Raw genomic sequence first — 19,467 nt, 5'->3', positions numbered from 1 at the left:
AGTACTAATCTATGTATTTCTACATGGCTTTATCTTACTAGAAAATACCTGGTGCATCCTATCTTCCTGGTCTCTACATGGTGTCTCCTCAAGGTCTCTCTAACCTCTCTCCCCAGAATTCTCCTCCTCTCCTAGTCCCACCTACCTTCCTGCCTCTACTGGCCAATCAGTGTTTTATTCATCAACCAATAAGAGAAACATATGTACAGAAGAATATCTCCCATCAGCTCTCCTAGAAGGCAGGCATGGGGCAGGGGTGTGGAATGAATCCTCCAGCCCCCAGACTCTGAAACTGCTGCTCCACTGGCCACCTCCCCCCTCTGCCCTGCCCTCTGCTCTCTGGATTCCGTTGGCCTTTGAGCATGGTGTTTGCAGCAGCTCTGGGGCATCCGGAAAGGCTGCCATTTTTCAGTACTGCCCAGTGGCTGAGCCTAATTCTAGGGTGCAGCGGGAGGGGCTGCAATCATGGTCGCCAGCAGTTGGTTCCTAGTTAACTCTACCCTCTTGGGCCTTGCGTTCTGTCAGGGTGGAGGAGGAGCCAAGAACACTATGAACAGGAGCAAGGAAGGACCTGGGCAGCAAGCTGAAGGGATCATGAAGGACAGTCTGAGGCCAAAGAAGCACTTGCACACACATGCACACATTCACACACAGAGATGCACACTCAAACACATACATACATACACATGTACACACACGCAGGAGGGGAAGATTGAGAAGATGGGTTATCAGATGGATTAATCATGAGGAGTGGAAGGATCATCAAGATACAAGAAGCACTAAATCCAAATAGAAAGCAACAACTAACTTGGAGACCAAAAGTCATAAAAAACACTAACTTACTGATTCCATCAGCCAATATTGATATTGTATTAATACAAAAGGTTTATACTCTGGCCTAATAGTATGAATATTAAACACTGACTTAACAAAAGCCGATGCAGTAACACCGTTAGGAAGGGTCACATTTGCAGAGACGTGTGCTCCTACATACACCGTCCCTTGTGCCTTCAGTACAATATGATGTCCCTTCTATTTGAGTCAACCGTGGAGACGGTTCAGTGACCAAAATACTTGCTTTGTGAGTGTGAGGACCAGAGTTCAGATCCCAGGACACATGTGAATGTCCTGTGGGCGTTAAGTCCTAACTGTAACTCCTGCCTCTGAAAGCTGGGACAAGCTGGCTAGTGAGACAAGCTACACGGTAAGCCCCAGGGGAGAGACCCTGCCTCGATGGACAGAGTGGAAGAGCAGTGAGGGTGATTGCCAACGCCAACATTGGGTGCACACACACACATCATACACACACATCATACACACACACATACACACATACATACACATACATACACACACATCATACACACACATCACACACACACATACACACATACATACACATACATACACACACATCATACACACACATCACACACACATACACACATACATACACATACATACACACACATCATACACACACATCACACACACACATCATACACACACATCATACACACACACATCATACATGCACATCACACACACATCATACACACACATCATACACACCATATACACACACATCATACACACACCACACACACACATCATATACATACATACACACACATCATACATGCACATCACACACACATCATACACACACATACACACACATACACACACATACACACATACATACACATACATACACACACATCACACACACATACACACACATCATACACATACATACACACACATACATACACATCACACACACACATACACACACATCATACACACCATATACACACACATCATACACACACTCACAAATACACACACACATCATACACACGCACATACATACACACATACCACACACACATACACACACTTACAAATACCCACACATCATACCACACACCACAATCACACACATACACACACACTCTCATGCACATACACACACATATATACCACACACACACACACACACTCATACACATACACACCACACACACACACACACACACACACGGAAATGGAAAAGTTAAGAATAGCTGTACTGTAGCAAACAATGACAGGAAACCCGGCTACACATGTTTAATACAGATGCTGTGGGGTTTGTTTGTTTTTAAAATTCCACTGATGGTCTGAGTCTGTGGATGTAACCCTTGGATGTAGAAGGACAGCAACAGTCACCAATGTGGAAGTAATTTATAGGCTAATCTGTTGCAGTTGAAGGTACCCAGGGGAGCTGTGTGAGGAGGAGGTAGGGGGTGGCTTGTTTTCCTCCTGAAATAAGCCTTTAACCCTATTTGACAAAAACAAACAATCGAACAGACCCTCAAATTTTACCTCCGCAAAGCACCGGTGATGGATTTGCTGCTTTGTGTTGAGTTCAGATGAGGAAGCCGGGTTTGCCCAGTCTCCTCCTCATGAAGATTTCTGTCCCTTCCTCTCCCCACCGATAACGGAAGCCATCATGCTTAAGTACATAACTAACACACATGACTAACGATGGAGCTGATTTGCTGCTGGTACTGGGGCTTCTGCAGGGTTGCTAAGAGCAGAGGGTACGGGTCTGTTTGGTGTGTGTGGGTGAGGATGGGCACACACATGCACGCTCGTGTGTGGGTGAGCATTCAGGTAGGGCCTCCTCTGTCCTTCTTGCTCTCTGCATCATGCCAGGCTAGGTGGCCTGCAAGCTGCCAGGCAAGTCTCCCGTCTCACCATGAAAACACTGGGGCCCCAGATGTGCACCACTCCAGATGTGCACCACTGCATCGGGCTCTTTACATGGGTGCAAGGATCTGAGCTCAAGGGACAGGGTTTCTGTTGATTAAGTGACCTCCCTGGTCTCTGTTGTCTGATTTCCTCCCGTTTCTTAGATTAAGTATGAGTATTCTTGCCTGCAGGTATGATGTGTACCCAAGGAAGTCAGAAGGGGGTGTCGGGCGGCCTGAACTGGAGTCACAGAATGTTTGAGCCACCACGTACACTCTAGGAATTGAACCCAGACAGTGTGTAAGAGCCACCTCAGGGTGACAGAATGTTTTGGCCTTGGTAATTTCTGAGCATCTTGAGATAACGTCGATGGCTTTCTCCGCTGGCATGATATTTGGCGCACATTGTACTAAAGGAGCACCGAGGTCCCCTCCCTCCTAACACTGAGTAGTAGAAATCTGGTGTCAGTATGGCTTAGCCAGGACTGTGGCAAACCTGATCCTTACTGGCTGAATTCTTTCAAGGCTGATACTTTATAATATGAACAACCTTAGTTTTTGTTTTATTACTTTTTGTTTATGAGTATGTGTGAGCACCTGCATATAAGCAGCAGGCCAGAGGAGGGAGTTAAGATCCCCTGGGAGTCCAATTACAAGCAGTTGTGAGCCAGCGCGTGGGTCTGGGAACTGAACCAGGGTCCTCTGCAAAAGCAGTAAGCATGCTTAATGAATTGAGCCATCTCCAAAGCCCCATGAACAACCTTTAAATCACATTTCAATAAGCTAATTTGTAGTCCCACATTCTTCGGAAAGGATTTTGAGGTGCGTGTAGAAAAATAATAACACAGTGGCTTGGTTCCTAACTGAGCCACTCTTCAGCGAGTAGCTGAACACACTGTGCTCCATCTACACATGGAGCACTATTCAGTCAGAAACAAGACAAGCAGACAGCTGCCCTGGCCAAGTGCTTGCCCTGCAAACAGGAAGGCCTGAACCCTAGGACCACACTGCTTTTTAAAGCTGTGGTGATGCACGCTGTGACTTCAGCACTGAGGAGACAGAGACAGGCAGATCCCTGGGGCTAGTCCAGCCTAGAAGGCCCTAAAAAGACCCTGCTTCAAAAACCAAGGTAGATGGGACCCGAGGAATGGCACCTAGGGTTGACTTCTGGTCCCTGCACACACAAACATGCATGTGCACACACATGAACATATACACACAAGAGAGACAGGAAGAAGGGGGGAGAAGGGAGAGAAGGAAAGAAGGAAGAAAGGAAGGGAGGGAGGGAGGGAGGGAGGGAGGAAGGGAGGAGGGGAGGGAGAGGGGTGGGAGGGAGGGAAGGGAGGGAGGGAGGAAGGGGAGGGAGGGGAGGGAGGGAGGGAGGGAGGGAGGGAGGAAGGGGAGGGAGGGGAGGGAGGGGAGGGAGGGAGGGAGGGAAGAAGGGGAGGGAGGGGAGGGAGGAGAGGGAGGGAGGGAGGAAGCTGGGTTGCTATGAAGAGACACAGGGAAACCCTAACCCTGTAGATCTGAGAAGTCTGTAATGTAGACCCAACGCTATGACACTCTGGAGAAGGCAAAAACTGTAGCGATGGCAAAGACCCAAGGCGGCTGGCCGAGCACTGGGAGCAGGGAGGTATGAGCAAGTGAACAATGAAGTTGCAACTCTGTATGATGTCACAATGGTGGCTATACATTTGTCAGACCTGGAAGAAGGTCACTAGGACAGAATGAGAACAATGGCCTTAAGTTAACCCTAGCCTTGGCTCACCCAGCGTGACAAGCTACCACAGGCATTTACTGACAAGAGAAACTATGGGGGGGGGCTGTGAGAGTCTACACGTCCTATTCAGTTTTTTCTGTGAACCTAAAACTACCTGAGTACATTCATAGATTCGCTTTCAAACGTTGGCAGCCAGTGGGCTGGAGAGGTGGCTCAGGGGCTAAGAATGTGCCCTGCTTTTCATGGGCTCTGAGTTCAGTTCCCAGCACTCACATCAGATAGTTCAGGACCACCTGTAATACCAGCTCCAGGGGACCTGATGCCGTGACCTCCTGGAGCACTTACACTCATGTTTGCACACCTACACAGACATACACAGAATTAGCAATGTCTTTAAAAAGTATCTGTACTCTATGAAACCCTTAAAGTTAGAGCAGGTTTGTAACAAGGGTGTGCAGGACACTGAGCCCAATTCTGAATTCTCCAGTGGGCAGGGCAGAGGAGGGCTGGGTGGGGCAGGTTGGACAGGGGTGGACAGAACAGGCCAGAGGAGGGGTGGGTGGGGCAGGGCCCCCTGTTCACAGAAATGGGATAGATCTATTTTTCGGTAGAAAGAGGCCATCCGTGAGATGAATTTGTCCCATGCTTATCCCTGAGTGACATCGTAAGGAGTGACAATGTAGACTTTGACTGGCAACTCTGCAGCCATCATTCTCTATCAAGACCTGACTTAGAACTTCACAAGGACCCCTGATGGGAGATGTCACTCTGTAAATATGCTTCTCTTATTGGTTAATAACTAAAGCCCTGTTGGCCAATAGGAAAGTAAGATAGGTGGGACTAGGAGACAAGGAGGATTCTGGGAGATGTAGTAGAGGGAGCCAAGATGTAGGGACTTGAGAGAAGTCCAGACCCTCTCTCTGGTAAGATAAGGCCATGTGGAAACACTTAGATTAATAGAAATGGGTTAATATTTAAAACAGAGCTAGCCAATAAGAAACACTAGCAACAGGCCAACAGCTTTATATCTAATACAGCACCTCTGTGTTATTTGGGGCTGACATGGCTGTGGGACCAGGCTGGCAGGAAAACTTCTCATAACAGACCGCACTGCCCCATCGAAGTCAGGTGTGCACATGAGCCATGGAGGAGGGCTTATCATGACTCAGTTTGATGAAGATGGCTATTTTCTTCAACACTGAAGTTGACTTGGGGGCTGGGGAGGTGGCTTGGTCAATGTGCTTGCAGAATCAATGAGATTTAAGTTCAGTGAGAGACCTTATCTCAGGAAACAACATGGAGAGTGTCAGAAGACATTTAACATCAACATCTGGCTTTCACACACACGCACACACTCACACACACCACACACACTCACACACTCTCTCACACACACTCACACTCACACACCACACACTCACTCATACACTTACACTCACACACACCCCACACACCCACACACACACACTCACACACACTCACACACACACTCACACACTCACACACACTCACACACCACACACACTCACTCACACACTCGCACACACTCACACACTCACATACCACACACACTCACACACACTCACACACCACACACACACACATTCACACACACACCACATACACTCACACACACCCACACACTCGCCCACATACTCACACCCCACACACTCGCCCACACACTCGCACACTCTCACACACTCACATACCACACACACTCACACACACACTCGCACACACACTCACACACCACACACATTCACACACCACACACTCACACACTCACACACCACACACACACATACTCACACTCACACACCACACACACACTCACACACTCACACACCACACACATTCACACACACTCACACACACACCACACACTCGCACACACACTCGCACACACTCACATACCACACACACTCACACACCACACACACTCACACACCACATACTCATACACTCACACACCACACACATTCACACAAACACCACACACACATACTCACACTCATACACCACACACACTCACACACACCACACATACACACTCACACACATACTCACACACATACTCACACACTCACACACACACACACCACTTGGGGCTGGGCCAGATGGAATGTTCTCCTTGCTTCTATAACCCCCCAGTGTTTGAAAAGGAGGTTCCTTTCAAACCTCAGTGCATGAGGCTTTGGTGTTTTGTTTTGTTTTGTTTGACAGAATCCTTTAGTCACACTCTGTACATCATCAAAGGCTGCCAAGATCCCAGACATGTCAGGGCTGCAGGGGCTCTGCAGAGCTGATAGTCCCTTTTGCTTAGAGAGGAGGAGGCTGTCTAGTGGGTTGCTGTCTGGCACACAGCTAGTTAACACCAGCGCTGACCTTCCACAGAGAAGTAAGTGATAAGCCCTCCCCTACCACTCACATAAATCACTGCTCTGGGTTGGGCCAAATTCTAGGGCATTCATCATTGTGTGTCAGGGGGAGGTCACATGCCTGTCCTCCAGCAGGCAACCTGATTGCCTCATACTCCAGCAACCTATACATCTCTTGAGAAGATGCCTGCTATTTGGGTTCTTGGGGTTTGTGCAGTGAGGTGGAAAGCTTGGGCAGGGGTGAAGTCAGCTGTGAGAAGGACCAGGAAACCCTGGCCTAGGCCTCCTCACACTCTCCCCACTCCCCAACCCCAACAGCAAGAGCTTGCTTCACATTCTGCCCTAAGCACTTCCCACTGGCCTGACTACTGAGTCTTTGGAGTGGACAGAAGGGTCAGAGGGGCTGGCCACAGCTTTGTTAGCAAATTCCTGGCATTCAGACCCTGCTCTCTGTCCTCTGTGGCCTGCACTGACATTCCAGGGCAGGGGGTGGTGTTTATTTTGACTGGTTAAGGACACTGTCTGGGAGCCATTTTGGCCTGATGCCATTTTGAAGCATTTATGTCCAGGGCTGGTAATGGGGACATTTGCTTAGGCTCTCCTGGGGGTTAAGGAACCATGCTGTCTGAGAGTTAATTCTCCATCAAGAACTTTGCTGTCCTATGTCACCATCATCATCGACACTAATTTGAGGAGCCTGGGGCCTCATGCATGCTGGCCAAGTGCTCTGTCATCAAGCCACCTGCCCACCTTACTGCTGTCTTCTATGGAGGCTGACAAAGTCCAGTGCTGAGACACCCCCCTCCCCATACTAATCAGTAGCTCCGGAGTCGATGAGTCTGGACTTTCTTCATCCCTCAGGGACAAAGAACTTGTTTATAGGAATCTTGGGGCAGGGGGAGGAGGGCTGAGGCCTGAGCTGCCTGGGATGATGGATGAGCCTTCACCCCCCCCCCCCATCACAGCAGCTCTGGTAGTATTTGTAGGATGCATGTAGCCTCAGCCAGGACACAATGATATCCTTATCACCAGAGTCCCATCTAGGACAGACAGGCCAGGGGAAGCACCCCCCTCAGATACAAGCAAGCACCATTTTGTGAAACCAGATTCTCCTTTGATGTTATCATGGTCAGTAAGGAGAAATATCAAGCCCCGTTTTAATCTAAAGCCATGGTGGGCGCAAACACCTTTTGTTGTTGGAGCGCTAACAGATTTCAGTCATAGGGCCGCTTGGGGGTGGGGTACCACATTGTACAGGGAGGGCAGAGAGTGAGGAGCACAAATCTGAGTACAGTATAAGGACACATGTATGAAAATACCAGTACAGCTTTGTATGTTAACTTAAAACATGGGTTCAAAAGGAGAGAGGAATATTGTCATTCTCTTCAGATGAAGAATGGGGTGTGTGTGTGTGTGTGCTCGTGTACACACACGAGCATTATACCTTGGAAAAGAACATATTTCCTATGCAGGTTGTATGCTCAGCTGGAAACATTTAAAATTATACATGTGTCAAAAAACAGAAGTATTTCTGAAACAATATCGAAAAAAAACCATGGCTTTAAAAGGGGAACAATGGAAAAGGAAAACCACTAGCCTCACAGCATTTGATCATTCAGTACAGTTAGTGGGTAAGTTTGCAGGCCCAGGCACTGGCTGCCAGGGCCTTGGGAGTCCCCAACCTGTCCTTAAGTAGTAGCCCACCTTGCGTTCACAGTAGTATCCACTATATTCGGGAGAGTTAATGGGCTACACTCATAGTAGCCTGGAGAGATGGCTCAGTCTCTAAGATCACCCAGAGCTCTCCCTGGAGACCAGAGTTTGATTCCACATGGCGGCTCACAACACTTGTAACTGGTTCAGGGGCTCTGACACCCTCTTCCGGCTTCCACAAGCACTTAGCGCACATGGTGCACGACAGACACACAGGCAAAACACCCTTACACAGAAAGTAAAACTGTGCATTCTACAATGACATGAACATGCAACCAATGCCGGTCTCCCGTCTTCCATGTCTCCTCCCCTGCAGCTGTTCGGGGCCCTCTGTCAGGCCTTTTCGGATACTTGGAAGTCCTTGGGGGCCGTTCTTCCTGACCGGGAGGGACAATCGGTCTCAGTCTGTCTCCCAATGCAGTTTGTTGGGGAGAGGAGAGGGCGGGAGCTGGAACACCAGGCTGGCTACAAGTTTTGGAAGAGCCCCCTGGGCAGGTGGCTCTTCTCAGCCAGCTACTCCTACAGGTGTCCCTTGTGGCTGGTGCCCTACCCCACATCCCTCAGGGCTGGTGCCCAGGCCTCCTGGTGCAGACTGACTCCATTTTCATACAATGAACTGCAATATAAAGAAAACTCGGACTCAGATGGTTAGAGGGCTTGCTTGCCCTGTGAGCATGAAGAGTTCAATCTTCAGAACCCCTGTGAAAACGCTAGGCATGGTGGACACACTCATTTCTGCACTGGAGAAGCAGAGACAGGAAGGTCCCTGGGGTGCACTGGCCAGCCAGTCTAGAATACCTGACAAATTCGGGCCAGTAAGAGACCCTATCTCAAAACATTTAAAAATGTAGATGGCTCCTGAGAAACGACGAACAAGGCTGCCCTTCGGGCTCTGCACGGAAACACACACACATGTACATCTGCTTGTGTGTGTGTCCATCTCCCTCTCCCCCCTGCCACACTGCCCAGAAAACTCTAGAACTCATGATACAGACTAGGCTCCAGGCTGGCCTGGGACTCACAGAGATCCGCCTGCTTCTGCCTCCCGAGTGCTGGGATCAAAGGCATGGGCCACCACACCCGGTTTTGTTCTCTACTGACAAGGTGTGCTAGCTGGTTTCATGTCTACTTGACACAGCTAGAGTCATTTGAAAAAAGGGAACTCAGTTGAGACAATGTCCCATCAGGTTGGCCTGTGGTGCATTTTCTCCATGGATGGTTGATGTGGAGCAGCCCTGTTCATTGTGGGCGGTACTGTCCCTGTGCTGGTGGCACTATTAGGAGGTGTGGCCTTGGAGGAAGTGTGTCACTGTGGGGGCGGGCTTGCTCAGGCTTCCCTCAGTGTGGCAGTCAGCTGACTTCCTGTTGCCTACAGCTCCAGCACCGAGTCTGCCTGCATGCCCCACTCCCATCATGAGACAATGGACTAAATCTCTGAAACTGGAATCGAGTCACCCCCAATTAAATGTTTTCCTTGTAAGAGTTGCCATGGTCACAGTGTCTCCTCACAGCAATGGAAACTCTGAGACACACCCTATCTCAAAGAAACAAAGCAACAACAAAAATGAGTGTGTGTGCACGAGCCAATGCACGCACGCACGTGCACGGGAAGGTTATAGACATGCCTCAGCATGCCTAGCTTTTAAGTGCGTGCTGGAGATCTGAACTTGGGCACTCTTGGCTTTTGTGCAGGTACTTTACTCACTCAGCCATCTTCCTAGTCCCAGATTCACACTTCTGAAGCACGCAGTCCTGTGGCTGTTATCAAACCCACAGAGCTGTGACGCCATTATCACTGATAATCCTCCCCATTAGCAGGCTATGCCCATTAGCAGGCACTCCTGGCTGTCTCGAACACCCTCCGGCTCAGAACAGGGCTCCCCGGTCTGCACACAGACTTGCTTGCTCAGCCCAGTCTGGAAAAGTCTGGTCCTGGGCGTCTGGCAGCTTTCTGCTACTTGGTGAAGCATTCCAAGAACTTCACCCTGTCTATATTTCTCTCATCTACCCATTCATCCCTTGATGGGCATTGGGTTGTTGCCATGGTAATTATAAGACACGCTGTTATAAGCATCCACACACAGGCTTTGAGTGTGGACATATGTTTCCAGTTTTCCTGGATACACATTCACCCGCGAGTGGAACTGCCGGGTCAGATGACAGCTATGTGTTTAGCTTTGCGATGGGCTGCCAGACCCCTTCCCACAACCACCACCCTTCCCACTAGCAACAGACAAGGGCATTTCCCCACATCCTTCCCAGAACTTGCTATTATTGTCTATCCTTTCTTATAGCCATCCCCTTGGGCATGCCTTCTCTTGTTTTTGTTTTTATGTGCTCTGCAAACCAAGAATGACTTTTATATTTTTAAAGGATTATAAACACACGTGGGCACACAAGATGAACATGTGGCAGAGTTCATACGTGGCCCACAAAGCCCAAATATTGGCTGGCCCTTTAGGAGCAGCCCATCCACTACCAATGCCACCCCCTCCCCACCAACGTCTCTAGTGTGGACAAGGCTCTGATCCTTTTGACATAGGCTCAGGCGAAAGGCTTCCTGGTTCCCTTCACATCCCCAGAAGTATTTCCATGTCTTACTTCCCTTCTCCTCTCCCCTCCCTCCCCTCCCCTCCTTTTCTCTTCCCATATCTCAAGATCTCATGTATCCCAGTTTAGCATAAACTTACTACATTCAGGGTTGACCTTGAGCTTCTGATCTCCTGCAGAATACCGAGATTATGGGTGAATATCACCACACTCTATGTATTCGGTGCTGGAGAGCGAACCCAGTCCCTCGTGCATGCTAGGCAAGTACTCTACATCCCTGACCCCTCACATATAGGAACTGAACCTATATCCCATTGCTGTGTGTGTGATTTTGCCTGGGAACTGTCTAGGAGACCTTTAGGACAGGAACTGTCAATGAGGCACGGGGTGGGGTGGGGGAGTTAACGTCTTCTTTTAGTGTTTGTTTGACATAGGGTCCTGTGTAGCCCAAGCTAGTCTTGAACTCCTGATCCTTCTGCCTCCAACTCCCGAATGCTCCAGTTTAGGCTGGGCACCATGCTGCCCAGTGTAATAGTACAAACTGTCTACCCTTTGCAAAGCTTAAAACATGACCAGAGCATAGGTCTCCAGACCCTGGCGAGCTATGGGGCTAACTTGCTATTCGGTGGTCTTTACGAGGCACCCATGTGCCCAGAACTACAGTGAGCTACAAGGAGCCTGAATCTATAGCACAATGGGCACAAGAGAAAGAGGTTTTAACGCCCTTGAAGACTGAGCACCCCCGTGGAAGCCTCTGCCAATGCTCCGGGAGTCGAGCTTGATTCAGCCTGGCTGGCCCAGCAGTCTCCCCTGCCTTTGGCCTGGGAGATCTACAGAAAACAGCATATGACGATGGTGGTCCCCATCCTAAGGCAACACGGTAGCCTGACCTCGCTCTGGTGGCCACTTGACTTGCTTTGATGGATAAAGTATGAGGGGACAGACGATGTGGGAACCTCTAAGAGCCACTGAACCTCATCCCACCCCTCGCCCCACGCTGCAGCTGTCTCTCTCTGCCAGGGCGATGCTGCCAACCAGAACCTTCTGGATCGTGTTGGGCAGGCGGTGTAGGAGCAGTGACCTGATTTAGCCTGTCCCCTGGGAGTTCATCTGAGGGGTGTATCTGGGCAGGCACTGGAGGGGGTGGGGCTGACCCCCTCCAGCAGGATGGGTGAGGTGGGGCAGGCAGAGGGTAAAGGTGGCAAGAGGGAGGGCCAGAAAGACGGACTGACAACCGACGGAGCGACTGAGAGCTGGGAGCATGCTGTCCCTAGGAAATGGCAGTTGAGATGCCACTTGCAAAGACCATGTCCCGTTGAGAGGAGCAACCCCCCACGAGGAGCAGCTGACCGGAACACTTTTCGTCGAGTTCTTGTATGAACACAAGGGTCTATCAGTCTGAGTTTTTCTCATGGCCCAGCACCAAAAAGTGTTCCCGTTCCTTTCAAACCGTATTTTCGCCTAACTGTTGTGCAGGGACCGAGGGAAGGCCCACAGCTGCTGTTCTGACAGTACCCTCGGGTAGGGCCAGGCGCGGAAGTGACTCATGGTCTTATCCAAGAGCCACCTTTGACATCTGGGGACAGCATCACGCTGTGTTTTGTGCCTGAAAACCAGGTGCTACCGGATGAAGCCAGTTTGGAATTCTTAGCAGCTTGGGAAGGTCTATCACTTGTTGACCGCCACCCGCGACTCTAGCGAATGACAGCTGGTTTGAAGGAAGACAGCGAGATAAACATTGCCCCTTGCTTGTCTGGGGAAGCCATCACTGCTGCTGTACTCGGGGGCTGATGAGAAACCAGAGGAATGCACATCCCAGCCAGGGCCCCCTGCAGCTGTCAACCGCGTGATTGATCTAGGGTGGCTGGCCCGTACAGGGGAGGCAGAGCAATAGCTACACTTACCAACAGGTGACTAAGCCACATTCTTCTGGGCCAAGGAGCCCAGGTGCAGATGTTTTCCTGCAGGGAGTGGAGTGGAGCTGGGTTCTATGGGCTGCGGACTCCTATCAGTGGGTGATAAGAGGCCTGGGCCATTGACTCTGTGATTGGAGAAACAGTGCATAAGCCCAGAATGTGAGGCACTTAAGGATGAGTCACTCACTGGGGCCATGCTCCCGTCAAGGAAATTTATCTATTGGTGTTCTCTGCCCTCTCCCCCCTCCCACAGACCCCTCCCAGCTTAAACCTTGCTGTCAGGGCCCCTAAGGAAGAGGTAGAATCATTAGGGGAAAACACTAGCGGTACAGAAAGTGGTCTGACTGTCAAAAGAAAAGATGCAAGATGCGCTCACAGGGGCCGCTGTGGGCTGCTGTTAGTAGCCAGCGTCTTCATCACCCAGCTTTCCGTCCGTGAGAACCCTGGGTGCTGTCCTGTGCACCTGTGTGGGACAGGTCCTTCCATCCTACCCACCACCTCCTCTGCAGCTGCAGCCAGCTGGCCAGATGCTACTGCCAGGACAAATTCCCACGCTGCAGTGGCGTGTCACCTCCTCAGTGACAAAGTGTCTGAGGTGGAGCTCTGCAGGTAGGCTGCAAAGCATTCACTGGAGTGACCCAACAGTTTCGGAAGTGCCCAAATCCAGAGTGTTTCATAAGGCATATTTTACAGCCATGCACCTTCTTCTATCACACAAGCGGCAAGTTCTTCCAGAACCTTCTCCCCTCCCCCATCCCCTCTTACAGTGGGGAATGATGAGGAGTGTGTGTGTGTGTGTGTGTGTGTGTGTGTGTGTGTGTGGTTTGTCACCCTCTCCCACCCACCACTCAGAGGGTCACTAGCTGGCTAGGTTTTCTGTGGGCTTTTCTTTTGTGAGAACCAGTTGTCACTGTAATGGCTAAAAACTAGAACCCTTAAAAGCACCCAAGGGGAAACACTCCAGAGATTTCATCTGGTCCTGGGCACAAGTCAAGGATCCCAGTTTTGTGGGTAAAAGCGAGTCACATGTGAACTCTGTCAGAGCACTCCAGGCTCTGACCTCTTCTGTCCTGGTGGGAGTCCCAGGGTCCCAAGAGGAGCCTTAAGTTGGATGGTACTGTGAGCCAAGCTGAGGGTCACTGTCACTGGAAGTCTCCTCTTTGATTGGACTGTGACACCTTAGTAGCTCTTCCCATCCCGGGTGCCACCAGAGGCCCAGCTAGAATCCTCCAGTGTGAACAGGCCAATTTTCCTAACAGCCCATTGTAAGATGGGTGAGAGAGTGGAGAGGGAGAGGAAGAGGAGGGAGACTTTCAGCTCTCCTCCCCAGCATTTCACCCACAAACCGGTTTAGGCCAGTGAGACAGGATGTTCTGCAGAGCAAAGATCATGTGATCACTCTGCGAGAACAAACAGATGGTGTGTCATTAACAAGCTAGCTGCAGGGTTGCATTTCCGAATCTCCAGGGTGTCAGTGACCCTAGAGATTTAATTAAAAATATTAAAAAAAAAAAAAAAAAAGTGACAGAGGTCAAAGTTTTGTCCTGTTTAGACTCAGCATCATGGGGCATGAGGAGGGGGGTGCTCCTCCCCTTGCAGGGAGAACAGGGTAGGTCTGGAGGGCATGTGCAGGTCAGCCCTGTGGTTAAGTGAGCTTGGAACACACACTTGGAACACACTCGAGTCACAGTGGCCAGAAACCGGTGCTCTGGCTCTCTGGCTCTCTGCTTCATAGTAAGACAACCCTGGTAGACCGCGAGGAGCCCATGGATAGCTTTGTGCTAGGCAGCAGCGTCCTGGTGGGAGAAACAGCCCCACGGGACGCTTCGATCACAGCAGAGCTTGGCTCATCAGCTGGTCCCCAGGCACTGTGAAACACCACTCACTACTCTCAAGAGTTCGAGGTTGGGCCCTCAAAGGCGCACGCTGGAGTGGAGCCAATGGGCATCTCCCTAACTGCACGGGACTCCCCGGGAGGACGTGCTGTGTGACAGGTTGCACAGGCACAGGCAAAGTCAGGGAGGCAGACGGAGGCTGTGTAGGGAATCTCCAAATGCATGACACCGGGGAAAACTGAATCTAGTCCTTCAGCAGGTACCAGCTTGTGTGGCTGACACAACAGGCCTGACCCACAGGCAGCAAGGAGCCACTGGAGCTTTATGGCAGGGAGTTTATTTGATGAGATACAATGTGTCCTTTTTCCATGTGACAATTTTGTCAAACTGACATTGATTTGAAGGAGGTATTTTGGAAGATTTTTACTATGTAGCCCAGGCTACTCCTGCCTCAGCCTTCCCAGTGCTGGGATTATAGACATGTACCACTGTGCCCAGAAAGGTCAGGTCTTTGAGAGACACCAAAAATCTAGTATTTTTTCCTGGTTGGTCCTACATGCCCCAGGGAAGGTAGTGACAAGAGACCTCCAGTCTGTCTATGGTAGGTCTGGGATTCTGTCTAGAATGTCTTACTGCTGAGCACCTGTCCATAAGCGGCGTATGATCCATTCACAGACTTCCAGGAATCCCTTGAAGAGTCACAGAGTGGTCAATATTGTCTTGAATATTGATTTAAGTTTATGAGTACGGTACTTTGCTTGCACACAATGGACCACCTGTGTGTAGTATCTTCAGAGCCCAGAAGAGGGCTGGAGTTACAGATGGTTGTGAGCCACAGTGTAGTGCTGGGAATTGAACCCAGGTCCTCCGGAAGAATGGTAAGTGATCTTAACTCCTGAGACATCTCCACAGGCCCTGCTTTCAAATTTCTAAGAATATTTATTCAATGGGGCTGGAGAGATGGCTCAGCAGTTAAGAGCACTTGCTGCTTTTGCAAAAGATCAGAGTTTCGTTCCTACCATTTCCAACCACCTGAAATGCCCGCAGGAGGGGACCTCTGAAACCCATGCGTGTGTGCACACACACAGACACACAGCCTTACATTTTGAGATTTATTTTTATTTGATATGTGTGGGTGTTTTGCCTGTCTGTATGTATGTCTGCATCACGCGGGTACCCAGTACCTGTGGGTGCCAGACGAAGGGATCAGATGAATAACCTGGAATTGGAATTAGGGATGGTTGTAAGCTGTTGTGTGGGTGCTGGGAATTGAACCCCAGTCTTCTGGAAGAGCAGCCAGTGCTCTTAACTGCTGGGCCAGCTCATCCTAAATTGTTTTATTTGATACCTACAGAATAACAAATACAACACATATAATATGAATATATTGTTATTGCAGACATGATGATATGAAAGAATCTTGGGGCTAGCCTTCAAACCAAGAGTTAGTGTCATTTATGACCCCATGAAGATGGGGCCCCTCCCACTACTACCCCAGCTTTTGGCAACTATGATCTCAATTAGATTTTGTGCTTATCGTGTTGAGTTTTTTTAAAGGTAGTTTTGTAATTTTCTCCCCAAATGCTTGTGTGTGTGTGTGTGTGTGTGTTTCTGTGAGTGTGTGTGTGAGTGTGTGTGTATGGATATGTGTGTATGGGTGCGTATGTATGTATGTATGTATGTGTGAGTGTGTGTGTGTGAGTGTGTGTATGGGTGTGTGTGGAGGTGTGTGTGTATGTGTGTATATGGGCATGTGTGTGTGAGTGAGTGTGTATGGGTGTGTGTGTGAGTGTGTGTATGGGTGTGTGTGTGTATGTATGTATGGGTGTGTATGGGCATGTGTGTGTGTATGGGTGTGTGTATGTGTGTTATGTATGGGTGTGAGTATGTAGGTATGGGTGTGTATGGGCGTGTGTGTGTGTGTGTGTGTGTGTGTGTGTGTGTGAACTCACCTGTGCATACAGCGGCCAGGGGTCCGCTTAGGCATCTGCTTCAGTCACATACCTTGTTCTTTGAGAACGGGTCTCTCTGTGAACTTGAAGCACACAGTTTCAGACACAGTAAATGGCCAGCAAGCCTGCAGGATCCATGGGTCCCTGCCTCCTTGTCACCATGGTTACAGATGGCTAACACCTTGTCCAGCTTGTGCATGGATTTTGGAGATCAGAACTTAGATCCTCACACTGGCACAAGCGCTCCACTCAGAGCCATCCCCCAGCTTTCCAGCTGTCCCTTTTAAATTGATGTGTTAATGCACAGATTTTTAAAACACATAGCCTGATGTGTTTTGGAACTTTGGCACCCAAGGAACCACTCCCCAGTCCAGGAAACCAGCTTCCATCATCCAGAAAGTCCCTCAAACCCCTCCAAGGACTCCTTAGGTAACTGCTACTCTGTTTTCTTTGTTGTAGAATTGCATATAAATGAAGTTATACAATGTTTCCTAGTCTCCTCCTCTCCCTCTTCCATCTCCTCCTCCTCTCCCTCCTTCCCACTTCTGCCCTGCCCCCTTCTTTTCTTTGGTGCAGAGGATTGAACCCAGGACATAATACATGGTCAGTACACACTGAGCCACGGAGGGTCATCCCTGCCCACTCCCACCTCACAGCACTCACTCTGGTTTTTTTTTTTTTTTTTTTTTTTTTTTTTTTTTTTTTTTTTGTGCTCATGTCTCTGAAAGTCTTCCTAGCTGCTGAGACGTGCGGCGGTCTCTGAGTCTGGAGGAGTATTTCAATGAACAGGCTGCAGTACTCTTTACTTGCTCCTGTGTGTGGGCATGTTTGAAGATGAGAGACCTTGGTGCTGGCTACTCTTCTGTGACCATCATTTCTCTCTCTCTCTCTCTCTCTCTCTCTCTCTCTCTCTCTCTCTGTGTGTGTGTGTGTGTGTGTGTGTGTGTGTGTACCCAGCTACCCAGCTGTTCTGGAACTCACTCTGTAGACCAGGCTAGCCTCAAACTCACAGAGGTCCCCCTGCCTCTGCCTCCAAGTGCTGGGATCAAAGGTGAGCGCCAGCGCCCCCGCCTGTGTGAGATCTGCGTAGTCTCCCTAAATTGTGATAGAAACTAATGCTTTTGTCCTGTCTGGGGGGGGGCACCTGTGCTCCACAGTGCCCATTTGCAAGTCGGAGGACAGTTTTCCCCTCCCACCATGTGGGGTCCCAGGAATCCTACTCAGGTGTGGTGGCTAGCGCTTTACCACAGGACTCATCCTGCCGGCCCTAAACCCTAAACCCATGCTTTTTTCTTTTTCTTTTTCTTTTTTTTTCAGGTGCAGTGAACTTTATTGATGTTACTCAAGAGAGCAGGGCTCCCTAAGCCCCTTAATTCTGGGGGTCTGGGATGGAAACTGTGAGGGAGATTAGTGGGGGGGGGTTGTTGGGCAGGGACTGCTCAGCAGCCAGGGCCTCTCTCTTGCTAGTGTCCTTGCTGGGGGTGGATGCTCCAGGGTGGGCTCTCACTCCTTGGAGGCCATGTAAACCCATGCTTTTACGAGAAGAAGCCAAGCTATGTCACCAATTTTGGAAATTCACTGGGATTTAATGTATTAAGAATCCTCGTGTGTCTCATTTATTTTGTCCTGGGTGGGGGGTGGTGGTGAACCTCGGGTCTCTTGCGTCCTAGTCAAACACTTTACCCCAGCCTTCTCTTTACTTTTCATTTTGAGGCACTGTCTTGCTAAGCTACCAAGTCTGGTTTTGAACTCACTCTGTAGCCCACGCAGACCTTGGGTTTGTGGTCTTTCTGAGATGTGAGCCACCATCCCTCACAGAAGTTTTGTATTTATATTGTTTGATTATGTGCTCGTTACCAGGTTAAGGAAAATTTCTTCTAGTCCACTTAATCCTCTTCTTAATCAAAATGACCAGGATGTTGAAAGAGTTTATTTATATTCATTCATGCATTCAATGTGTGTGTGTGTGTATTGTGTGTATGTGTATGTATGTATGTGTATGTATGTGTGTGTATGTGTGTATGTGTGTGTGTATGTGTATGTGTGTGTGTATATGTGTGTATGTGTATGTGTGTGTGTAGTGTGTATGTGTATGTATGTGTGTGTATGTGTGTGTATGTGTGTGTATGTGTGTGTGTATTGTGTGTATGTGTATGTGTGTGTGTGTGTGTGTGTGTGTGTATGTGGGGGGGGGATGAGGGGAGCCAGTGTGGAGATCAGAGGACACCTTGTGGGAATTAGTTCTGTCCTTGCATCATGCAATCCCCAGGCAAACTCGGGCCGCCAGGTTTTCATGGCGAGCTCTTCACCCAATGAGACAGGAAGTTTTATCAGTGCTTTCTCCTCTATCTATTGAGGGTCACACGTGACCTCTCACCCACTCCATGACTGCCAAGTCTGCTATGACTTCTGACACAAGTCCCAAATTCAGGCGTCCTCACGAGAACCCCACTCAGACCGGAGTCGGGACTCCCTAGAGTTTGCTGAAATGCCTCGGGAAGCACCAAAGTGCCACACAGAACACTTCGGTCTGAGGAACAGCAAACAGTGCAAACACTTAGTGGGCAGAAGGCACCAGGCAGAGCCTGGAGCCGGAAGGGGTCCGACGCTTACCGTGTATGGCAGTGCCCATGCTCCTGACAGCCCAGCAGGGGCCAGAGCCCTGCGG

Source organism: Phodopus roborovskii, unplaced genomic scaffold, assembly GCF_943737965.1.
Source record: "Phodopus roborovskii unplaced genomic scaffold, PHOROB, whole genome shotgun sequence".
Classification (NCBI taxonomy): Eukaryota; Metazoa; Chordata; class Mammalia; order Rodentia; family Cricetidae; genus Phodopus; species Phodopus roborovskii.
This window is presented reverse-complemented; position numbering follows the sequence as displayed.